General features: G+C 43.1%; 1 protein-coding gene and 1 pseudogene across 1 annotated transcript in view; one reads left to right on the top strand and one right to left on the bottom strand.

Annotated features, from left to right (window-relative positions):
* ZNRF3 (zinc and ring finger 3) overlaps positions 1 to 26,391 on the bottom strand; it is a 148,552-nt gene that overhangs the window by 87,515 nt on the left and 34,646 nt on the right. The window lies entirely within an intron of this gene.
* LOC111162800 (origin recognition complex subunit 4-like) lies at positions 9,556 to 13,191 on the top strand (annotated as a pseudogene).

Here is a 26,391-nt window from a genome sequence, read left to right as displayed (position 1 = left end):
ATTCATAAACAGTTTTGGCAGAGGCCTGTTGCCAGGAGCTATACAGTAGACTCTCCGAGTTTGGCAAGATATAAAAGAGAACAAGGCCCAAAATACATTAATGGCCCAGCTATGGCTTTAGATCGGGTCATAATTGGCTGGGAAACGGGGCTCACCTTACAATTCCGTGAACTGCTAACTTTGAGTCTCATGCCATTCAGTGAGAATTTACATGGCAAGGATCAGGTCATTGCCAGCCCCTGGCCTGGGCTTGAGCTAGACACCCATCTAGGGTTTTCAGAGTAAGGAGTGTCCTGAGAAACAGACATATGCAGGAAGGCCCTAAAGGGCCCCTGTTTTCTCAAACTCAAAACATGAAATAAGGAAACATCACATCTGGCAAAGGTGGCTGATGAAGAGAGGCTTTTTCTTGGAAGAAAAAGAAAAGAAAACGGGAAGGCATTTTATTTTCAAAGGAGCCTCAGTGGTAATAGCTTTGTGGTTCTGAATATTGCTGAAGACTAGGAAGAATGTCCAACTACAAGGTGCATAATACACGCACACATACACACACACTGTCACTATCATCATGCAAATGTGTGCTAACATCTGAGATAACAGAGAGGCAAGTGCCTTCAAAACAATTTCACCCCAATTTCCATTAAATGCCATCTAGCCCATGTTTCTCAAAGTCCACTCTATAAGCTCCTGGTGGGGCGGCAGTGGGGGTGGTCCTTAAACCTTTTAAAAGAATCTGCGAGGGCAATACCATATTTGTAATAATACTAAGACAACAACTGCCTTTTACATTGTGCCGACATTTGCACTGACTGTGTAAATGTAACAGTGGGATAATACTGTTGAGTGAATCAAGGCAGTGGCGCCAGACTGCACTCCTGACTACTGTATACTTGCAATCAGAAAAAGGAGTTTCCTTAAGAATGCTGACGAAGCAATACTGATGAAGAACACTGATGAATAAAAACTATTTTTATTTTATTGTTTTTTATTTTATTAGCTCCCAACTCCTAAGTACATACTTCTTTAATATTCTGTGTGACAAAGGAAGTATGCGTAGAGCACTTCTGCTGCATACCAAAGCACATGGTTGCTTCATGATAAAGTACTTGTGCAATTGTGAGTTGCAAACTGAACTAGCCACTTTTTTATGGGACACCATTTTTACTTAAAAGAATAACTGACAAAGTATGGCTGTACAGATAAGTATAGGGCAGACATTTTCTCACGAATGAAGTGAGCCTGCCACTTCAAGGAAAACAATTGACAATATTTGTTGCCAACAATAAAATCTGAGCTTCCAAGCAAAATTAGAATTTGGGGAAATTTGTATCTACCACCATGTGCTTGACAGAATCCCAATACTACTTAAAGGCTCTCCTATTGAGGATGATGAGGATATTAACCAATGGGATTTTTTTAATACTGTATAATGAAATGTGTCAGCATTTGAAAGAGCCGTATGACTCAGTGAATCAGTATTTTCTAAATAACCAATGCACGATAATACAAAATCATTCATCAGTAACAGACCCATTCCAAGTGCAAGCAAGACCAATGGATTTCAACATAAAAGGGTATGAAGAGTTCATCTATATGGCTTCAGGTTCCACATTACAATTAACCTTCAAGAAACTACCTCTTGCTGAGTTTTGATATAGTATCAAAGATATCCACAATTATCTTAAGAAACTAATAAAATACTTCTCCCTTTTCCAACTACACATCTGTATAAGGCCAGATTTTCTTCATATACTTCAACCAAAGCATATCAAAACAAACTGGGTACAGAAGTAGATGTGAGAATCCAACTATCTTCTATTAAGCCAGATATTAAAGAGATAAAAATATTAAAAAGACCACTCTTCACTATATTTTCCAAAGCACAATATTGTTTCATAAAAAATGTTAGCTATGTAACGGTTTTATTATTATTTTAAAGCATATTTTAAAATTAAATATTTTTAAAGTTTTTGTTTTAATTTCTCACCTGGCAAATATCAGTAGATACAACCCACATAAAGAAAATCTCTTTGTGCACCTTAATACTTCATGAGGGACTTCCCTCGTGATCCAGTGGGTAAGACTCTGCGCTCCCAACGCGGGGGGCTCAGGTTCGTTCCTGGCTGGGGAACTAGATCCCACATGCATGCCACAACTAAGAGTCCGCATGCCGCAACCAGTAAGTCCACATGCCACAACTAAGGAGCATGTGTGCTGCAACTAAGACCCAGTGCAAATAAATAAATATTAAAAAAAAAAAACTTTATGAGCGTTAAGAACTCTTACAATAAAAAAAAAAAATTACCCAATTTAAGTGGACAAAGGATCTGAGTAGACATTTTTCCAAATAAGATATACAAAAGACCAATAAGCATACAGAAAGATGCTTAACACCATTAGCCCCAGAGAAATGCAATCAGAACACAAGGTACTACTTCACATCTACTGGGATGACTATAATCAAAAAAACAGACAAGTGTTGATGAGGACAGAGAGAAACTGGAAGCCTCATGCACTGCTGATAAGAATGTAAAATGGTGCAACCGCTTGGAAAATAGTCTAGTAGTTCCTGAAAATATGAAATATAGAGTTGCCGTATGACCTAGCAATTCTACTGGTACGTTTACACCCAAGAGAAATGAAAACATGTCCACACAAGGACGTGAACATGAATGTTCACAGCAGCACTGTTTATAATAACCAAAGAGTGGAAACAACCCAAATGATCACCAACTGATGAATAGATAAACAAAATGTGGTGTCCATACAATGTAACATTATTCAGTAATCTATGGTTAATAACAGGATACCAGTTAAAAGAAAACTCCATCTAGACACCTGTGGATTCCCACATGTGCCTATTTAAAGGATTCAAAATAGAAGAGAGTATTAAAAAACTAAACCCTCTCAGGAGAGCCAACCCTAACTTCACCAGTCCCTCCCACAAGATGAACCCAACAGAAGCTAGTTTTACCCATATTCCAGCATTCTAGACTTGCCTCTCAATGCCTTCCCAAGAAATGACTGCTATATTTCTCTTCCTCCCAGCTTTATGAGCTTCCCAAGTAATTGGTGACAGTGAGAGCTGAAGAAGCATAAGGCTTGTAGCATAGCTGAATAACTCAACCAACCTCATAGTCAAGTTCACCTTAATAGACAGTGCAGATCTTCCTACCATCAGCCGCCATCGGCTACTGTCAAACACAAATGAAACCCACCCTCCGGTCCCCAAAACACTCTCCCACCACCCTGATGCCCCTAGATAACCTGCTCATAGAACCATCACCTGCGAAACTTCTCATTCTTCCCCCAAATCACAAATATTTCCAAATAAAGGTAAGGTCCATAACTAGTGATTTCAACCACTAACAAACAGAAGGGCTTCCAAAGCCCAGTGCCATGCATCCACCTTTAACAAATGGGCAGTCCAGCTGGACTTTGCCAGAAACAACCAATCCAAACACCAATGCCCACAAACTAGTAAGTCACTTTGAAGTCAGGCATCATTGCATGATTACAAAAGATGATATATTATTTTATTGAATTCCTGCTAAGGGATAGAACTTCCTTTTGGATAAAACCACAACTTCTTAAAGCTGCAAAGCCATTTCTCTCACACAAAGAATTACGGTGGCATCAATTAAAAAAAAAAACAAAAACACAAGCACATTCTAATGACAAAAAAACAAAGAAGAGATGCATTATCTTGGTTCACCTATTTAAAAAATACTTAGCTTTGAAAGAAAATATTGTCAATGTACTTTGTGGGTTAATCTGTAGGGAATCAATTTTTTAAATTTCTCAGCTTATAAAAGTAATTATCTGATCACTGAAGAACTCGGAATATGAAGAAAATTAACACACCCCAAAATCTCATTACCGGAGAAAAAATGAGAGGTAGTATTTCATTATAGCCTTTTTCTATGTATGCCATACAATTTTTCTTATTTTTTAATGAAAAAAAAGTAGGATCATATGATATACTACACTTTTTTTTGCTGCACCTCGCAGCATGTGGGATCTTAGTTCCGCAACCAGGGATTGAACCCATACCCCCTGCAGTGGAAGCACAGAGCCCTAACTACTGGACCGCCAGGGAATTCCCTATACTACATTATTATATTCTGCTTTTTTCCCACTTATGAGGATTTTCCCTTGACATTAAATACTCTCAAACAATTTTAATGTCTGTAAAGCACTCTACTATATGAACAAAAGTACTATCACTTTGCCAGCCAGATATCCTCATTGTTGGCAATTTTTATCATAAATAACATATTAGTGAACATCCTCACACAAAAATCTTGATATGCACCTCTGATTTTGTTTTTGTTTTTTTTTAGGATAAATTCCTAGAAGAAAAACTGTTGAGTCAAGGAGTATGAATATTTTTAAGGCTCTTGATACGTACGCTGCTACAAACAACCCTCCTACCAGCAGTGCATAAAAATGTCTATTTTCTTGTACCTTTTACTAAAATGGGTGCTACTATTATTTTAGCCGTTGTCACTTGGATAGGTTAAAAAAAAAAAAAAAAAGGCTAGTTTTTGTTTTAATCCAGGGTTCCTTTGGAATCCTTGCTGTTCCACAATGTCCTCATTCTGTCCAAGGCAAGTTCACAGAGCTGAACAGAAATCCACGCACTAGCTGTGCACAGCACATCAGGGGCTGTCCAAGCAAGACAGGGGCCACATGTGAGGGGATTCTGCTGCTGTAAAGAAAGAAAACTTGATGCTTTGGGGTAAAACACGGGTGTTCAAGCGTGTGGAGATTTAGGTACTTCGGCAATTCCCAGCACTCAGATTACACGGGGAAGCAAGTTTACTGCCAACATACCAACACCTGGGGGGAGTGGGGGGCCAAAGAGTGCCCTCCCCTCCTAATAAGTGTTAATCACATTATAATAAAAATGAAAAGTAAACCAAATAGCTTCAGTAAGGAATCACTGCAGCAACTATTTCCACATTATCTCACAACTAGGGCAATCCTACACACTCAAAACTGTGTTTGATTCTGCACAAATATCCCCTCCACACCCCCACCCCCGCAAAACCTCATATTCTGGAAAGAGAAAGCACAGGCTGAGGGACGCTGGGAACCCTAAAAGAAATGTGCTAACAGCAGGCTCCTACCCCCAGCCTGGTAAATCTCTCATCTATAATCCAACACAAGAGACAACAGGCAAACAGCAAGAGGTCATCTTCAAAGAGCCGGTTGCTACGGGAAGCAAGTGTAGAGGCAGCAAGCATGTCCCCATCAAAGTCCGGCAGCTGCAGAAGAACCACAAAGGTACAGCTCCCCTCGGAGCATAGCACGGATGCGGGAGGGGCATCTCCGGGGGAGGGGGCACAGGAGGAGGAGGAAGAAGGGGAGAGAAAAACATCAGACCAGCAGCAACTGCCCAGTGGAACATAAAATCTGGCAGTTTTGTGCTGCTCAACAAGGGGGAAAGTAGGGAAAGAAGAAACACAGAAAATAGCATTTCCTGAACTTGCCTTTTTAAGCGCTAGTCAAAACTGTCAACGTACCTGAGAGACGGCCAGATAAAACCCACGGCTATGGAAAGAGAAACAGCCATTAGTGATAAAACGGCAAGTACCAGCTTTAAGCACCATCTCAGTACAAATGTGATCACCTCCCGGCAGAAAAATCTCTAAATCCTTGGTCCAAATGCCCCCTTCCCAATACAGCAACAGCAGCCACAAAGAAGAGTAGACCTACCACTTGCCCACAGAATCCAAATAGGAGAATCTCAGGGCGGCCTTTAATTTGGGTAAAAGCTGCCCTCATTTTTCCAGGTAAAAAGCACAAGAGTCGACAGGCTTCACAGCCCCTAAGTGGACATCTCAAATAGTCCCTTTTGCATTTGAGCTCTCCAACCCCAGATGTAGCACTGGTGCACAGAAATCACACAGGACTCAGAGACCACTAGAGAATCAAGTCCCATTCCTTCACTCCGAATGAAGACAGACCTTAGGACATTCCCCCAGCTCATCTGGAAGCCAGGTCTCCCAAATCCCAAGCTGAAGTTCTTGGTTGTCATGGGCGACAACCATAAAGGTCTAGGGACAAGGAGAGGGGCTAAAGCTTCATCTTGGTTTCTGGCTGCTACTAAACGGCTTGATGTGTTATATGAAAGTTCTGAAACAAAGTGCTCCCAAAGAACAGTCCATCTGTTGGTTCTGGTGGGTTTTCACAGAAGTCAGGCCCACAGGCAGGTGGACACATCTGTATGTCCTCACCCTGCTCTCTGTGTCTGTATCACATGGCTCTGCTGAGAAAGTGCTCAGACTCTCAAAGAAGGTATCATTTTGCTCAAAATGATTTCCTGAAACAGATGAGAGGTTCATGGGGCTAGATGTACACACACAAAGGGTTCAGGCCTGAAACTCAATCACAGAACCATATCCCATGTGAAAGGACAAGGCTAAAATGGCACGGGTGATTTCTTCCAGGGTAAACACTCAGAAGTCACAGACTTGTGCAATCTGTTTTTATGAATGGCTCCGTCTTCACCACATTTTGTGGATATAAAATGTGCTGTGTCAAAAAAAAAAAAATCAAACAAATTTAAATGGCTCTTTCAATAGGCCAAGACTTTATCTGTATTTGTCCTCAGCCAAGTGGAAAAGAGTAAACATGAAATTAAAAAAATAAAAATGAAATAAACTCTGAATTCAAATCAACAAAAATAAATCTGCAGTACTCCAGACAGCTTTTATTGCCACCCAGCTAGTAAACAAGCAAGTGCTCCTAATCAGTGTGCCAGGGTCTCATCACTTTCTACCAACACAGGACTTCTCAGAACCCTACTTCTACTCTTGTGGGTTTTTTGTTTTGTTTTGTTTTTCAGTGTCAAGAAAAGAGAGAAGTACAGTACTCTGTAATGGCCTATATGGGAAAAGAATCTAAAAAAGAGTAGATATATGTATAACTGACTCACTTTGCTATACAGCAGAAACTAACACAACATTGTAAATCAACTATACTCCAATAAAAATTAAAAAGAAAAAGAAAAGAGAAGTATGAAGAGAGATGTAGGCACTTATTTATACGGAGAAAGACTTCTCGAGTACCTTCCGCTGTCACTTAACATGTTAGAGAACTGAAGACAGAAAACGAGGAGGGAAAAAAAAAAAGGAATTCATGAGGGTGATTCAAGTGCCTGAAAAGGAACAACTGTCCATAAAATGAACAACCTCAGTTAAATACATTTTTGTTATATTGGGTCATTTTCATAAATATTTTTGGCTGAAACCATTAGAAGCTTCTGGCTGCAATGGTAACTGATAAAGGGGAGTTGGTCTCTGATGGTTGGTCTCCCTTACAGTTCACAACTGGAGATTAAGTTTAAGAGACCAAACCCAACCCCCTAACCCAAAGAATCAAACTTGCTCCTGCCCTCTCAGCCTTCCAAAGGCCCAGAGGAAGACCTCTGTGGCCCCAGGTCAGGTGCCTGCAACCTCTGAAGGGGAGGGAAAGGGCCTCTGAATGACCAGATTAAGTCTGAATGGAGGAAGAACCTGTGATTAAGTTTTCTGAATAGTTGGCTCTCTTAGGGGGAGCAAACTCCTTCAAAAAAAAAACACAAAAAACACAAAACGGCAGAAACCTCGCCTGGCTCTCTGTTACTACCCTTCAGAAATGGAAGTCCTGCTCTTTGGATATAGGAAAGTGGATTTTCACATACTCAAGTCAAGCCCACTTTCCAACCAACGTGTGGGGTTCAGCCAATTTTCAAGGGAAAGGAGAAAAAAAATAACACTGCCTTATTTCTTCTCCAGATTACTATTTAGACAGTTCAGGTTGACATGGACCATGTTTTAACCGCCAATCCCCCAGGACAAACTTAGAAACTTCTCCAAGCCATTACACAGCAAAGAAGCTACTCTTTCCTTCAACTCACTTAGCTTCATCTTCAACCAAAACTTCTTTACAATATTATTCCAGCTTTGCTGGTCCAGAATCTTTGCCAGAAGGTTCTTTACCCCAAGCATAAGTAGGAAAGGAAAAAGGAAAAAGGCATTTTATCTAACCTGTGGCAGTCTGGTCGGAATTGTCCTGGCTACACAAGACGCAGGCCTGCTGAGGTTTTGTTCTGCTTTTCTAAGTTGGGGGGTGGGGAATATCAACATAAATCTTTCTTCCCAGTGAAAGATCCGAGGACTAAGTTAACTCATAACACAGGCTACTCATATATTAAGATACAGTTCATTAAAAATCTTGAACAAAATGTTGAGTGACCCATCCATGTTAAAAACTCAAGTTTGGGTGTAAAAGGCCAACGTCTGAAAAACCCAGGGGGGAAGAATGGTTGGGAGAGATGAAAAAACTCTTCCAAGACCATCCTGTTTAAGCTCGACCATCTTGGCAAGGAGAGCGTGCACCTCCCCTCCTAAAGCACCTGGTTCTGCAACTGATGTTCAACGTGTTTCCATTTAACCGCAGGGGACACAAGAATGAAAGGCAGAGATCCTGCCCTTCAAAGAGACTGCAGTTACACAGAGGAGAGAAGGCACGAAAAGAATAAAATGCACGTGGGAGTGAGGGGTAAGTGCCAAGAGCGAGGCCCATCAAGAGAGGGCAAGATGGGGGCATGAGGCGTCCCGGGAGGCCTTCAGGAATTGTTCTCGAGAGATAACAGACTGTGAGATTTGGCTCCTTACTTATTTCTGTCTAGAACTTTCCAAGGATTTTTTTTTTCCTTAATTTAGGCCGCGCCGCATACCATGCGTGATCCTAGTTCCCCAACCAGGGATCAAACCCGTGCCCCCTGCAGTGGAAGCGCTGAGTCCCAACCACTGCACCGCCAGGGAAGTCCTCCTCCAAGTTTCCACTCAGCAATTGATGTGGCACAGATTACACATTTATATTTATTAAGCCCACTAAATATATAAAATACTTAATATATATTCGTGTATTTATTAAGCATAACAATAGCTAGCTCTTACTATGTATCTATTTAATCTTACAACCATAAGAAGTTTTTTTTTTTTTGCTGTACGCGGGCCTCTCACTGTTGTGGCCTCTCCCGTTGCGGAGCACAGGCTCCAGACGCGCAGGCTTAGCGGCCATGGCTCACGGGCCCAGCCGCTCCGCAGCATGTGGGATCTTCCCGGAACGGGGCACGAACCTGTATCCCCTGCATCGGCAGGCGGACTCTCAACCACTACGCCACCAGGGAAGCCCATAAGAAGTATTTTTTAAGATACTCATAACAAAAACTCAGAGAGGCTAAGTGCCTTACCTAGGGTCACTCATTTGAAAAGTAACACTAGACTTCGAACTCAGGTCAGATTGCCAAGTCTGATGCTGCATTTCCCTCTGTACCTCGGCAATGCAACAGTTCCAAGCACACATCCCCTCCTCCAGTGGATTTTTTTTTAAGGTGTCAAAACCCCACCAGTAATTTTAAACCTCCGGTGTAATTCTTAGCCTATAATTATTTGTTTACATGCATGTCCTCCCAACTAGCCCAAGTTCCTTAACGACATCCTTCACCTTCATATTCTAGCACTGGGTGTGGCACACAGGAAAGCTGAACAAAAACACCATGGTCACACTAAACTGAGTGGCTCATGACACTCAAAACGCCAGAGAGCCTGCTTCAGCTAGAAAGTCGTCAAAGGGTTTTGCTCGCTTAACCTCCCTGACCCTGTTTCCTCATCTGTTAATAAGGACAATAATGATACCTGTTTCATAAGGTTGTTTTGATAAGTGTGTTAGATAATGCATGCTAAAGGCCTGGCAGTGCCTGGAACATGCTAAGTACTCCACAGAGGCGGGCAAATAATGTCTAACCTCCAATGCAAGATAAAAGGGGGGTATGCCCTACCTCACCTTTCATCCACTAGACTTAAATTCTGGAAACTGATATTATTAAGTTTTAAAAGGGTTCCAAGCAATGTGTGCTATCCATTGAAACACAATGGGACAGATCTAGATATACTGATAAAGAAAAACTTTCAAGACACATTAAATGAAAAAAAAAAAAGGTGTGTGTGTGTCTGATTACATAGGTATATAAGTGCACAGAAAAATACTCTGAAATATATAGGTAATGAGATGGGAGGAGTAAAGAGGTCTTTTCCTTCTGTCACTATTCAGTTCTGATATTTGAATCTTATTATAAAAAAACATTAAAAGTAATATTTTCATTAAAAGCAAAAATAGTGTGGAGTTAACAGTAATGTACCACTGTTGGTTCCTTAGTTGTGACAAATGTACCACAATAATGTAAGACATTAACAATAAGAGAAACTGGGTGAACGGTATATGGGAACTCTCTATCTTGGCAACTTATCTTAAGTCTAAAACGATTCTAAAATTGAAAGTTTGTTTTGGACTTCCCTGGCGGTCCAGTGGTTAAGATTCCGTGTTTCCACTGCAGGGGGTGCAGGTTCAACCCCTGGTGGGGGAAGTTCCACATGCTGCAAGGTAAAAGCAGTAACATGTATAGCACAGAACCATCTTTGCTTTTAAAACTCTGTCCGTATACATAAATATATATTCACTACATTTCAAATGTTAACAATGGTTCTGAGTGGTGAGATTGAAGATGGTGCTCATTTCCTTGTACCTTCTAGATCAGTGGTTCTCAAAGGGTGGTTGCCAGATCAGCCATAGCAGTGATATCTGGAAACTTGTTAGAAATGCAAATTATCAGGCCCCACCCCAGGGCCACTGAATCAGACTCTCTTGAGGTGGGGGCCAGATGATTTTGATGCACATAAAAGTTTGAGAACCCTGCTCCAGATCACAGAAACTGGTTTTATAAAAAGTGTCACTTTTATAGTCAAAACAACAGAAAAATGAAACTTGAAAAGGGGGTCAGTATGTTAATGAATGAATAGCATTTTAAGCCCAGATGCAGGCCCTGACACAGCACGTGCACCAGGATGCAAGCACAGGCCAGTCCCAACTCAGACTGACCTTCTCTGTCCCTTCCCTTGTCTCCCCACCATCCCAGGCCAGCTTCCATGGGAGCCCCTGGGATACCTACAGAGACAAGTTTCAGACAAACAAATCTGGCATGGGGGGAGGGTTTCTTTTTTTAAAAATTTTTTATTGTAAGAGGAAAGTTTGCTGGCAACAGCTCATCATCTTCAAATTTATGGCCTCCAGTCTCAGTTGTATATTAACAGCACCAGCCAGGGCATGACGACTAACAGTTTAAGAGGTAGAGACTCATCTTCATAATTAAAAAAAAAAAAAAATTCCTAAACACGAATGTAGTAGCAGCTCAAATGAACAAGGTGTGAGCCTATCAGCCCTGCCTTTGGAATGGCCCCGGATGTCCTCTGCCATCCTACTCCGAGGCCCCGGGAGTATTTATAATGCCCGGCTGGCTTCCTCCCCTCCAGGTACATCCCGAGACTCCTTCCACCTCGTGCAGAAGACCCTTGGAGTCTGTACTTCAGCTCTGCTTTCAGAGGCCCTCAAGGGGCTGCTCTGCCTGCTGGCTCAGCTCCATGAGAGCCATGGTAAAGGGAGTATGGGTGTATCGCTGGCAGCAGCAGCAGGTGAGGCAGAGCAGAGTATGCGGCGAGAGGAGCCTGTGAAGGGATTCCCGCGGTCCCCAGAATCCTGCTCTGCCCTGGATTTCAATTTGTTGAAATGAGCAGTCGTAAATCAAAGAGTAACAACTTAATACAAGCAGAATACCTTTCGCGGGTACAAAGAATTTTACGTGAAAGATTTTGTCATCAGAGTCCACATAGTAACCTATTTGGAGTACAAGTACAATATAAACACTTAATTGAGCTGCTGAAAAGAACTACTATCCATGGAGAAAGTAACTCTGCTCTCATTATTGGACCCCGAGGATCAGGAAAGACTATGTTAATAAACCATGCTTTGAAAGAACTAATAGAAGTAGAAGAGGGAGTGAAAATGTATTACAAGTTCACTTAAATGGACTGCTGCAGATCGATGATAAAATTGCCCTAAAGGCAGTTAAATCTGGAAACTGTAGTTGGAGATAAAGTTTTTGGAAGCTTTGCTGAAAACCTTTCATTTCTTCTGGAAGATTTAAAAAAAGGTGACTGGAATAGTAGTTGCCCAGCGATCTTCATGTCAGATGAATCTGATCTTTTTGCTCATCATAAAAACCAAACGCTCCTCTATAATCTTTTTGACATTTCTCAGTTTGCACAGACTCCAGTAGCAGTTATTGGTCTTACACATAGATTGCATATTTTGGAACTCTTAGAAAAAAGAGTGAAGTCACGATTTTTCCACTGGCAGATACACTTAATGAATTCATTTGGTTTTCCACAGTATCTTAAAATATTTAGAGAACAATTATCTCTATCTGCAGTATTTCCAGACAAGATTTTCGCTGAGAAGTGGAATGAGAAGGCTCAGAATCTCTCAGAAGATAGAAGTGTGCAAGAAGTGCTGCAGAAGCATTTCAATGTCAGCAAAAACCTGCGGTCATTACACATGCTATTGAGGCTTGCTTTAAATCGCTAACACCATCACAACCATTTATGACTGCAGCAGATCTGATGGAGGCAAACCAGCTGTGTAGCGTGGACTCTAAAGCAAATATTGTAAGTGGTCTGTCGGTCTTGGAAATCTGTCTTATCATAGCAATGAAACATTTAAATGACATCTATGAAGAGGAGCCCTTTAATTTTAAAACGGTTTATAATGAGTTTCAGAAGTTTGTTCAAAGGAGGGCCCATTCTGTTTATAATTTTGAGAAACCTGTTGTCATGAAGGCTTTTGAACACTTACAACAATTAGAATTAATAAGGCCCCTGGAGGGCTTCCCTGGTGGCGCAGTGGTTGAGAGTCCGCCTGCCGATGCAGGGGACACGGGTTCGTGCCCCGGTCTGGGAAGATCCCACATGCCGCGGAGCAGCTGAGCCCGTGAGCCATGGCCGCTGAGCCTGCGCGTCCGGAGCCCGTGCTCCGCAAAGGGAGAGGCCACAACAATGAGAGGCCCACATACCGCAAAAAAAAAAAATAAGGCCCCTGGAAAGAACATCAGTAAATGCACAGAGGGAGTACCAGCTGATGAAACGACTTCTGGATAATACACAAATTATGAATGCTTTGCAGAAATACCCTAACTGTCCTACATATGTTAGGCAGTGGGCAACATCCTCCCTAAACTGGTTATAAATATAACCATGGCTTCAGTTATGGAGTTTCAGGCATACTTCTCTAAAGAACTAAAAGCTATTGTCCTTTAACAAGATATGTTACTATGTTTTCCTATATTTATAAAGATGTATTTTTGTATTTATGGGAGACTGTTACATATGCAGTATCATGGCTGTGCCTTGCCTTTGAATCACAAGCAGTTACATGATTTATAATTCCAGTGATTTAGATTATTTTGTAAGTAGCTGTTCAAAAAAATAAGTATGACTCTTTTAGGGATTGAACCACATGCTTATTTAACATTTGTGAAGTATTTATGTGGTACATTTGAAGAGTTCATTTCAACCCAGCAGCCAGATGTTTTAACAATCCTTAAAGCAGTAAAGAAACAATGGTAAGAGTTGAGGTGTAATGAGTAATCTTTTGGTCCATTGGGAGGTGCTGCAGTTTTTCTGTATTCATGGAAATTTGGGTTTCTGTCCCAGACCAAGGTCTTCTAGTTCAGGAGACTGATCAGTTTGGCTAGAAGATGGTTCACATGGAAGAAAAAAGCCAAAAGTTTGAACATTTTCTTCCAGACTTCTTAAAATATGGTACTCATACCATCTACAGGAGAATCTTTTGTAGGAGGCTTTTAAATACAGATTTTTGGGCCTCTTCTAGGGACTAGCATTTGTCTTTCTAACAGGCACTTTACAAAATTCCTGTAAAACGACTCCCACAAATAATGGAAAGTGTATGACAGTGTTAACTAAATCTATTTGTAACAAAAAGTAGACCCCTATGAGGAAAGTGGAAATGTCAAAGCATCACCTTATAAATTCAGGAATCCATGAACTAATACTGGTATATGTTTGTTTGTTTATTTATTTTTATTTTGGTAGCAATGGATCTTCAATGCGGGCGAGCATGCAGGTTCAGTAGTTGCTGCGTGAGGGCTTAGTTGCCCGGAGGCGTATGGAATCTTAGTTACCCGACCAGGGATTGAACCCGCGTCCCCTGCACTGGAAGGCAGATTCTTAACCACTGGACCACCAGGGAAGTCCCTGGTATATGTTTAAAGTGAAATTTAATAAGCATCCATTAAGTGTTGTGACTTCATTTATTCAAGAATATTTGATTGCCTATTCTTTTCATGGAAGGTTTACAAAAGAGAGAGTCCCTATCCTTGTGCAGTTTGTAATCCTTTTAACTGTCGAAGACCCAATGATATTTAGTTACTGTTGTTTACAGGTGAGAAAACTAACACAGTAGTGGCCCTGTCCAGAGGATTGACAGACCCTGGAATTCAACTCATTTCGCTGACACCAAAGCTCAGTAACGTGTTCCTTATCATGTATTTTTAAAAGTGTACTCTAAGAAATTATTTACTTGGTTTTGAAGAAGTATTGCGTTTAGAATGGAATATGAGATTTCTGTGCATAAAAAGAGCTCTTCAGTAGTTGCAACCTATTCTTTGCATACTTAGGCATTCTAAGTTTTCAGATCACTGTCAATTACTTTTCATCAGTGTCTCATGAAAGCTAAGGCTTGCATCCTGGTTCTATGCAATAGTCTATAGATTTTTAGGGGACAGTTTGCCAAAATACTTACCATGGTAGATTCACTATTACTAGAAGCAAGGATTTTGCACTTGAGCTAAAATTGTCCCTTTAAAAATTTTTCTGAACTGTTTTAGGGAAGTACCCTCTGCTTTAAAGGCACTGACCACAAAAGTACCTAAAGAACTGGCTTGAAGACTGCAAATTTTTATCAGCTTAAGATTCCACTAAAAGATTAAGAGCACTCATCTGCCTCCCTGTCTCCATAAGAGCTACAGAAAATCCATCAACATCAGTGAAAGAGCTATAAAACAAACTAGAAAAAATAGGTTAGCAAAAGTCATACAAATGAAGCACGTGCCTACATTTCAAAGACATTTTTTCAGAGAAGGAATGTTGATATTCCCCTTTCCATATTCCCTAATACAGAGAAGCTAAAATATACTTAAAATTTTAAAAACTAACTTCATCTCTTAAATTGTTTAAACCATCATCAATAAAATAAAAACCAAATCTGAAAAAGCCCTAGTAAAAAACTTTTGAGAATAATGTAAACAAATATGGCTTAAAGATATTTTCATTTACTAGAGGAGGAATGTAGCCTGTTAACAGCACAATCAAAAGATTGAAAAACAGGTGAGGAGGAATGTTAGAGGCACTGCTGCAGTTTTCACGCATGTGATCCCTCCAAGTGCCCTACCAGAAACAGGATCTTACTAAGAAAAAAAAACAAAAAGTCTTTCCAATTTTGTGGACATGCATGTGAATGGCTCTGAGGAATTAAGAGCTGTTGGTTCAAATTTACCACATCATAATGCTATATATGATGATTATATACAATTAACTTCCTGAAGAATCTGTTTTGCAGAGCAGCGCTGTGGAAACAGTTTTGGTCTTTCTGCAGAGATTCCTTGCAGATTCCACTGTGGTTTGCATTTTCATTTGGTTTTAGAAGACAACGCAGGTTCTTTCAAACCACCATAACCTAAGTGTTGCCCTTTCCTTCACCTTTACCCTAAAAAAACTGAGAATCCATTGGTGTGAACTATGACACTAAATGTGACTAGGTGGGGCTCTTCCACCCCCATTTTCTTTGCAAGTCATGGGATAAACGAAAGAATTTGCAACACTAAAAATGTAAATGAAACTAGCTTCCTTGGTGATCACCCTAAGTGAAAATAACAGAATTCTTCTGTTCAATTGTTAAACCAGTTACAGCTGGGAAGTGTAGTTTATATCTTTGATGTCTATTTCCTAAGCCACTTTTTAAAAATCTCTGTATGAAAAAGACAAGATAACTAATGCCATTTAGCCTCTTTTAAAATTGACAGGACCAACATATGTACTTTTGTGGAAATACAATCTGCTTACACACAAAGGAGGGAAATGCCACAATTGACAAACCTCCCTTTCACCTACCCCCATTCTTGCAAATCTCAAGGTGTAAGCCTCACTATAAATTATAAAGCTACTGTTTCCCTCTTTAAGAACATATAACTGAAGAAAAACTTCATATGCGAATCATACAGCTTTTTTTTTAACTTGGGAATGGAATGGGGATAGCACACATTTTATTTGTACAATACTTAATCACTTACCCAAGGTGGGGTTTTATGGGACTTTTTTAAACTTTTTGTTAAATACTTGCAGAAAAGAGCAAGTAAAATTTGACAGTAGCACAACCTGTGCCCAAAACACTAACACGAAATACAGAGTAAAGCTAAAATAATTGTTTACCAATATTTTGAGAGGTAACAAATATAAGTTGAGACTGCATAAAAAATGTACTGCTGGTTGAATATCTGAGGTAAATGATGTTCAATCAAGATGCTACTTGTGGCTTCCCTGGTGGTGCACTGGTTAGGAATCCACCTGCCAATGCAGGGGACACAGGATCAAGCCCTGGTCCAGGAAGATCCCACATGCCGCGGAGCAACTAAGCCCATGTGCCACAACTACTGAGCCTGTGCTCTAGAGCCCACGAGACACAACTACTGAGCCCGCGTGCCACAACCCATGAAGCCCACACACCCAGAGCCCGTGCTCCGCAACAAGAGAAGCCACCACAATGAGAAGGCTGCGCACCACAATGAAGAGTAGCCCCAGCTCGCCACAACTAGAGAAAGCCCACTCGCAGCAACGAAGAACCAGTGCAGCCAAAAATAAAATAAATTTATGAAAAAAAAGATGCTATTTGTATCATTTTGCCCATAAATCAGTAAATAATTTTATGTACATTATACCAAATGTTCCTAAAAAGTAATATTTTTAAAAGGTGAAAAAGAGAAACTGGAAAGCCATGGTAAAGAAAAGCACAGAGGGGCTTCCCTGGTGGTGCAGTGGTTAAGAATCCGCCTGCTGATGCAGGGGACGCGGGTTCGTGCCCCGGTCCGGGAAGATCCCACATGCCGCGGAGCGGCTGGGCCCGTGAGCCATGGCCGCTGAGCCTGCGCGTCCAGAGCCTGTGCTCCGCAACGGGAGAGGCCACAACAGTGAGAGGCCCGTGTACCGCAAAAAAAAAAAAAAAAAAATCCGCCTGCTAATGCAGGGGACATGGGTTCGAGCCCTGGTCCAGGAAGATCCCACATGCTGCAGAGCAACTAAGCCCGTGCCCACAACTACTGAGCCTGTGCTCTAGAGCCCGTGAGCCATAACTACTGAAGCCCATGCGCCTAGAGCCCATGCTGTGCAACAAAAGAAGCCACCGTAATGTGAAGCCCACGCACTGCAATGAAGAGTAGCCCCCACCTGCCACAACTAGAGAAAGCCCGCACGCAGCAACAAAGACCCAATGCAGCCAAAGATAAACAATAAATTAATTAATTTAAAAAAAATTACTACCTCCTAGAGCCAAGGGGGAGGAGGAATGGGAGATGAGCAAGACCACAGCCATCAGAAGTGAGCCATCCACGACCCAGCATCCACTCAGGGCACTTCACAGGCCCAGGAACCGAGGGCCACACACCCAGGCACTGAGCCTGCTGCTCTGCCAGGGCCCCGGGAACCCAAGAGAGGTGCCGAGGCACTGGGACCTGAAAGGTGTCGGGCCTGCTGCTGACGGACTCCGGGGCTCGGGGACAGCACGTCCTCAAGGCAGGAGACTGCACAGGTGTGGTGTGCGGAAGGGGCATGACAGCCACACAACCCAGGTTGCACAAGTAGAGATGGGAGGTCGACCAAGCTAGAAAGGCCACCTAGGGTCCGAGTCTGGGACATGGCTGGGTCAGGTCAGGACTTTCAGCCAGAGGATAAGAAGAGTGACACTGGAGAGTCGACAGGAGACTGTCCTCCCCATTAGGGACCTACAGCTGAAAGACCTTCACATGAGTCTGGGAGCAGCAGGCCAGCCAGTGAGCGGAAACCAGCAATAAAGGTGCCGGGTGAATCAAAACAGCTCTTGGGAGAGCCTGACAGATGCAGAGAAACCTATGCCAGAGAAGCGAGGGTCTGGCTTCCTAAATCACCTCGACTGGGCCTTTGGTCTGCACCCCTGGAGTCTCCCGCGCCGAGGAGGGGACCAGGAAAGGCCTGGTGGGGTTCAGTGCACAGTGGGGAAGGACAAAAGTATAAGCACTGCTTCTTCTAATAAAAAGATCATCTACTCACCTGCCGAGACTCCTGGGGTTGGTGAGGTGGCTGGGGATCCAGGTGGGGAGCCTCTTTGGAGGCCCTCAGGGAATATACTCTGTTGCTGGTAGAAGGGACCCCATATCCAGATTAGGAAAATGGATTCTCTCATAAACCACTGTGATGGAATTGTAGAAAATCATTTTCTGCAGCCACTGGAGGACAGAACCCAACAAACCTTGGAGGAGGAGGCGGGCTGACCTGGGGCAGCTGGCCAGATGTGTGGGGTGTCAGGGGATCAACAGTGGACAGGCCAGCCTTGCCCTCAGGGAGCAGAGCCTGGTGAATGCATGCCAAGCAAAGAGCCCAGAATAAAGACAGATGAACCGAGGGCACCGGCAGGGCACGCGAAACCCAAGCCACAGAGAAGCAATGCCGAGGTCGGGGCCGAGTGACCAGAAACCTGAAAACAACGGGGCTTTATCACCTGTGACACCAAGGTGGGCTGCCTCTGAAGGGCTCCCACAGAGATGCCTCTCAGGACAAAGGACGGGTACAGGGACAGGGTCTGTGTGCTCGTATCTGAGATCAAAGGAATTGAGATATTTATTCAGAAATTCCATTCTGGAAGTGCCCTATTAGGAGAACAACACCAGAAGAATCAAGAATTGTCGACAGCCATACCCAGAAACTGGGGCAACATCTGAAGCGTACAGAAGATACATGAAACCCAGGGGCGTAAGGTAAGCACCGCTGCCCCACGAATGCCTACGAGTGTGTCCTGTTTCACGCGACCCGCACTGCACACCACGCTGAGGCTTGGTTATGGTGCTTCGGTGCCCCTGCTCCATTCGGAGAAGCCCTGGGTCAGCAAGTCTAGGAACAGGGCACACAGATAACTGCCAAAAAGAAAAACCAGGCACCCAGCTGGTCATGGCAGCATCTACAGGAGGAAGAGTAGGGTGGGAAGGCTTCTCCTTTCTTAATCTATATACTTTTTCACTGATTAGACTTTAATGCTTGCTTGAATTATACGAGTTATGCCTTAAAACAATTTTTTAAAACAAAATTTAAGGCCAAAAATACAGGAGCACTGAGTGATGGCGATCAATGAATGGCCTTTGATGTCAACTCTCAATGTACCTCATCAGCTCTTTTTCCAGAGGGTATTTGAGAGTAATAAGAGGGAGAGAGAAATGGCCACTCCAAAGCACTCTATACAGAAACAGGCTAAAATTTTATGGGGCCCTCTAGGCTGAGAAGCTATTAGAAGCCACAGCTCCAAAGCAGCTAGGTGGCAGAGAAAGCACTCCAGAGGGGCTATTCAGGAGCCTCCAACATCGTCCCATTTGTGAGTTTGAAAGTACTTTTGTTCTTCTCCGGGTTTAAGTTTCTGGGTCACCCCAGCCTTTTGTTAATAACCAAATGAACACATCTGCAATAGAGCAGTACCCCCTTTATGTGTCCCCCCAAATATTAGTGGCCTCAGAGCATTAATACCTCAGAGAGCACTCGACTGTGTCTCATTGTACCTCGCCATCACTCTGTCTCCACGAAGCAATTTTAATGAGTATCCCTAATAGGAAAAGAGGTACCATTCATTTTTATACAATAAAATAATTACTACAGCGCTCTCGCCCGGATCCAGATAACTCGTGTGTGTGTGTGTATTGGGGGGGCAGGGGGTGCTGACAGGAGGTTACAAAATGTTAAGAAGGCAAACTCTATGTACCCGCAAAGCCAGTTGTTTCTCTGGATATAATCAAGAATCTTCCTTTGTTGAGGCCTAATGTCTATTCTCATCCTGTTCTAGCATCTCCTCAGAGGAAAAACAAAGCTCGACTGCCAGAAAAGTTCCAAATAATTGTTGATAACAGATAATGGCAGAGGAAGCCCTCTGGTTAATGTTTAAACACAGCAGGGGTAACGCTAACTCCTTAACAGTTATGATGCCCACCAGAAGACTCCAAAGTTTGCTTCACGGGCCCATGGCTCATCAGGTACACTGACAGCTTCAATCAAGTTCAGGAATGTTCCTTAAAAAAAGAAAATCAGAATAACACCTAAAACTCCTTTTAACTACCATACTGCTCAGACTTGAACTGATTCATTTTTGAACACTTACAATGTACAATCCCCCAGTTTTTATAAGTAGATTCCAATAATTTCTAGAGACATTAAGGAGAAGAAAGGGAAGATCATGGTAGAATCAGGGTATAATTGAGAAGGATGCATTTGTTCGTGAGTTTAGATGATATTTTAAAAACCACAAGCTATTAAAATACAGCTTTGCCATGAGAAGAAGATCTATATTCTAAAATGTCAGATGATGTACTTTGGAAGATTTGGCCGTTATTATAGGTGGAACACACACACACACAACACTTCATTCTAATAAACCTTGGCTATCTTTGTTTCCATATAATTAGAAGTTTTGCTTTCTGTCTTTCAGGCAGAGGGAGGGAGAGGCAAGGGGCAAGAAGGAACAGCACATCTGAGAGAGGATGCAACTGAAGATTCACTACTGCTGGTAAAGAGAAGGCGGACACTGAGTAAACCTCCTCCAGGCAGGTTCTTAAGGAGAGCCAACCACAGCCAGAGACACCCAAGATAAGGACTGAAGTAAACAGGGATCAGCCCTGCACCAGCTTTCAGGGCCCTAGTTGCAGAAACCACTTCTCTGCTCAGTCTTGCCTCTCAGCTCAAGTCACTGCCGGGCAGAGCGGCCCGGGGACAGACCACGAGTACATGCACACAATGACCCCATGTTGCTGTGTGGCTCCTGCACTCTCACGCTGCCTGAGCTTCTGTACATGACAACAGGGGCCTGGCCATCTACAAAACAGACGTTTTGCATTCACTCCAAAGGTAGCACAAGCCAGGAAAAGCCAGGTCCCCTCCACTCACCCGGATCACTGATCAAAGATCAAAGAGGCAAGTGGTTACATTCTTACTCAACAATGTTAAGTTTTTTTCTGTGTTTTGTTTTTTTTTAAATCAAACCAGGAGAGACCTTTGAGATGTAGGCCTCGTTTTACAGGTAAGGAAACCAAGCTCAGGAGAGGGCCAGGCCCCTCCCCAGCTAAGATAAGCATCAGCTCCTCCACACCCTACTGCCCCAGGCAGACCTCCCTGTTCTAGGCTCTTACCCTTGATTTCAAATAGGTGCTCAGGGATGACTGTGTGCATGGCTCAACTCGTCCTCTCCGAGCTTGAGCAGGGTAAGGTCATCACCTGAGCCTCAGCTACAGGTACCGCACACACCCCTGTCCCTTCCACAGCCTCTGTTCCAAGTTGGCCCCATGCCTGGCTGACAACCTACACTTGTCACCGAGTTCGGGTCTCCCAGGCTCTCCACACCGATGCATCACCAAGCTCGGCATGTCCCCATCACGCCTTCTCTGACCACGGGAGACTCACCTGTATTTTGCCATGCGACCAAAGCTTAGCTGTTTCTCGATCACACATGTACTACACATACAGCCCCGGGGAACTGGACAAGAAGAGTCCCTCTGTTTCCAGAATGACTGTACTGGGAGATAGGTTCCCCAGTGCGATGTTGGATCCATGTCTTTTCCATTGCAGTGTTCCTAGTGCCTGACCTAGTGCCTGGCAAGGATGGATGGGCTCCCTAACCAATAGTAGCCTCCTGGATTGATTCCCCTTTTGTCACTTCCCATGTCAAAAGACTAGTGCTAGCTTCAGGGCAGAATTTGTGCTGTATTAATAACAATTTGCATCAATAATTCCAGGGTTTCCCTAATGCTAACTGTGACACAATTTCACTATTCTTCAAGCTACAAACATACTTACAAAGTAACGTCTTCACTTACTGAGAAGATTCTAGCTTCCCTTGATGGGAGAAGGAGGAAGGTTACAAAAAAAGTAACTGGATGGGTTCAGTTTCCCTAACTGGTGACACTCCACAACAAACGGTCCTTCAAGGTCTGAACATCAGTGTGAGATTTATCTAACCATTCATTCAACAGCACAAGACTCTGTTGACATATCCAACGTTGGTCAGCCTGATGATGAAAGAATGAAAGTGGCATCCTGGCAAAAATAAATAAATTTTACTGTCCAGAAGACCCTAGAATGTTGCACTCCAATGATGACTTCTTCTCCTCCGGGGTGGTGCAGTCTCCACAAGTCACTTACTTTGCATGCGCATCAAAGCACAGGTACAGGACCTGTGATGAGAACCCTGCCAGCCTCCGACACCCCAGCCGAGTCCCTGTCCTCCCACCTCCTGCCCCCTCACTCCCGCCTGCTCTCTGGGTTCATCACTGAGAAGCCAGTAATCTCCACTCAAGCAAGACCTGCAACAAAGACTCAGTTATGCCATGTGGCTTTGCCATCAGCATGGTAGGAGCCCAGAGCAATTTCCTCAGGGATGGGTATGAACATGCACTGAGCAAAGTCGCTTGTTTCCTACTCTGGCCCAAAGCTCTCAGTGTGAGGGTTCAAGTGTCCTCTGGTCAGAGAGCAAGAAGCAGCCAAACACATCCTCAGGAGAGCAATCCATTCTCAGACTCAGCAAAAGCTAACTCATCAGTAACACCCCAGGGGCCCACAGCACATTTGCAAAGGCACATCCTGCGTGTCCGTTAGGTGACCTGCGTGGAACCTGCAGGATAACCTGCTTGGTAGTTAAGCATAACTGTCACTCCCACCTGACAGATGAGCAACGAGAAGCTTGGGGCCTCTAAGGCAGATCTTGCCCCCAGATCTTCCAACTCCTGAGGAGGCCCACACTTAGAAAGGGCGCCGCCTCTGTCTGGAGCCTCTCTGCTACTTCAGAATAGAGCAGGGGCTACTGACAGACCAGCCCAATACGCCGTGAGCCGGTACCTGCTCCCACTGCAGATGCCTGGCCAGGAAACCATCACCAGGACCACCACACGCCACTGTTCCCACCAGCCAGGCTGTACGTGTTTGTAAATCTGTTTATGCTAACTCTATCTGATATAAATTTATAACAAAACTAAATCTTAAATGATGCAAAAAGTTGAGTTTTACCCTAGGAAGACTAAGTCAAATAATTTGGAAAGAAAGATTAAACTAAGACAAATAACTAAAAATGGCTGAGAACTAAGTGCAACTTTTTTTTTTTTTTTTTTGCGGTACACGGGCCTCTCACTGTTGTGACCTCTCCCGCTGCGGAGCACAGGCTCACGGGCCCAGCCGCTCCGTGGCATGTGGGATCCTCCCAGACCGGGGCACGAACCCGTGTCCCCTGCATCGGCAGGCGGACTCTCAACCACTGCGCCACCAGGGAAGTCCCTAAGTGCAACTTTTGAAGACTAGACAAAAAGGGGGAAAACGGCAAATTTCTAGAAGGCTCCTGATAGTCTTAGTCTGCAAGTGCTTGTAAGTTTTTCCTTCACTTTGAAAAAAAAGCCCAGAACTGTGAATTTTAAGTGCTAAATCAAGAGAAGGACTAAAGTAAGACTCTAAGGAATACAGATCAGTGGTCCCATTCACAAAAGCCTGGGTTTGACTGTCTGCTCACAGACTTTAATTAAAATATGATTTTAAACTTTTTAAATCATTCCCAGCTTCAACTGAACTGACCTTTTTCAATCATCCAACTATCCACAGGTCCCAATAATATCAGGTAACAAACTCCAGCTAAAGTGTGAAAATCACAAAAGGCACACACACTGTTGTCATCTGCCAAGTGATTTCAATCCCTTCTAGATGCCAGTGACATCTAGAAATTTCTGGGTTCTCAGACAGGGATAGGGCTTAACATAGTTTAATTCTCACTGTAATAGGAAATGTCTCTCCACAGAAATTCATCAATAGCATAATTAACCCCAACTCAATAATTAACCCTAAAGAGTTTCTAGAACAATGGTGCTTAACTACAGGCAGTTTTGTGCTGTGCCCCCGCCCCCCAACACACACACACATATCTGGAGACGTTTCTAGCTGTCATAACTGACAGGGAAGCTTGTTACCGGCATCTAGTGGGTAGGGGCCTGGGATGCTGCTCGACATCCTCTGATGCGTGGGACAGTGCCCCCACCACAAAGAATGATCCAGCTTGAAGTGCCAAGAGTAGAGAAGCCACCCTGGAAAAAGGAGATCTAAGACCTACAGACACTGTTACATCATCAGAAAAAAACAGCCTTCTGAACAAACCAAAGGAAGAGCTGATTTCTTCCCTCTTGATTCAAAGAGCACTCAAAGGCCACCGGCCTCTTGGCATTCTTAGTAAAACTCCCAATCTCTCAGCAAGAATTTTCAAAGACCACAATTTTTGGTTATGTGGTGAAACTGCGCAAGAGTCTTGGTCAGTTTTCTTTTTTCTTTTACATTCCACAATACCTCCAATTATCTCATGGATGACGATAAAAATGAACTAAAAAATTTGTCCAGAGCTTCGTTTTTAAATATAAGAAGATGGAAAAGTGAAATTGGTTTGGCTTATTGTGATAGTAGGACTGTGGAAGAAGCTTTTCCTTTTATTTTGCTTTCTCATTAGCATTACAGTATCTGTGCATCAACACAATATAACTACTTAAAAGTTGAATACGATGAGAGAAGCCTGAATGCATCCTGGATTTTTTAAGGCCAGCTATTTCGGACATGTCTGAGACACTTAGAGAAATCTAACATGTCAATTTCACAGGTGTGATGATGACACAGTGGTTAGGAGCATGTCCTTAATCTTAGCTGGATGTATGCTGGAGTATTAAGGGGTAAAAGGTCATGGTATTGGCATCTTTCAAATGGTCTAGCCAAAACAGAAAAAAATACACACACACACACACACACAGCATATGTTAGAGTATAAACTGAGCCACTGTTAACATTTTGCCACACTCAACTATTCATTTAACTTTTCTAAATGCTTAAAAACTTCAAAATAAAAGAGCTAGGCAAAAATTAAACACAGACCAAGACGGCGGTTAGGGAGACAATCAAATCATAAGTACCACTGGATCATGAATCTAGATCAAACAAAAAAAAGGTCTCCAAACAGAATCAAACTGGAGATGGTGGTCTTAGCTTCATTTTTAAAAGGCTGCATAGCTGCCTTCTACCGCTACAGCAAAATAAAATAGGTATAACCCTGGAGTAAAAAAAAGGCACACCCAGCAGATTCACAACACAACCCATGTCACACACCTCTTGGCAACCTGGAGGCACCATGGAGACCATGGCAAAGTCACGTCGTTCTTCCGAACACACACACACACACACACACACACCCCTAAAACTGAAACCTCTCTGAACCCAACCCCTTAAGCAAGGAAACCACAGGCTGGAATGAAAATATGCTCACCACGCGCAAGGTGAAGAGCTTACCCATCCTATGAAGAGAAAGAATCTGGTAAGCTTGCAGACCTGGTCCATTTCCTGCTTATAACAGTGAAAGAAAGGGCTTCTGCTCTAGAAGACTTTGCACACACCCGCAATCCCATCGGCTTATTCCAGAGGAGACACAAAGCTGAGCAAAGCAAAGAAAAAGGAAAGCTCACGGGAAGCCAGTTTAAGTGCAACAAGCTGTGGTTCATCTAAACTTTGCAAAGCTTTTTACATCTAAGTTTTTACATATAAGTCAAAATATTTTAGGATTCCAGGATCCTTTGAGCAGATTTACAAGTGAGAGCTAAAGCCTTTCAACTGAAAGGGTCATACAAATAAGCTGACTTTGTCGATTCCAATGAGATTTCCCTCCAAAGCACATGTTCATACTGATATTTCAAGAAATGTGACTTGTTTTACTTACTCAAAAATAAAAATAAACAACACAATACTCTTCAAACTAGAGATCTTTAAAACCAGCTTCTTTAAAAACCTACCAGGGGCTTCCCTGGTGGTGCAGTGGTTGAGAGTCTGCCTGCCGATGCAGAGGACACGGGTTCGTGCCCCGGTCCGGGAGGATCCCACATGCCGCGAAGCGGTTGGGCCCATGAGCCATGGCCGCTGAGCCTGTGCGTCCGGAGCCTGTGCTCCACAACGGGAGAGGCCACAACAGTGAGAGGCCCGCGTACCGCAAAAAAAAAAAAAAAAAAAAACCTACCAGAAGTTCCACCCAGCTGGCTAACCGTTCACTCTACAGTAGCACCCTTGTTGTACGAAAATCTACAGTCTCTGAGCCCTGCAACCACCAGGCAGCAAAGGGTTGGACAAGACCGAGGAAGAGCAATGGGCTCCA

Source organism: Delphinapterus leucas, chromosome 14 (assembly GCF_059928025.1).
Source record: "Delphinapterus leucas isolate spDelLeu-1000000601 "Yukka" chromosome 14, BTC_Dleu_Yukka2, whole genome shotgun sequence".
Classification (NCBI taxonomy): domain Eukaryota; kingdom Metazoa; phylum Chordata; class Mammalia; order Artiodactyla; family Monodontidae; genus Delphinapterus; species Delphinapterus leucas.
Note: the sequence above shows the minus strand (reverse complement) of the source record. Positions and strands in the feature narration are given on the sequence as shown.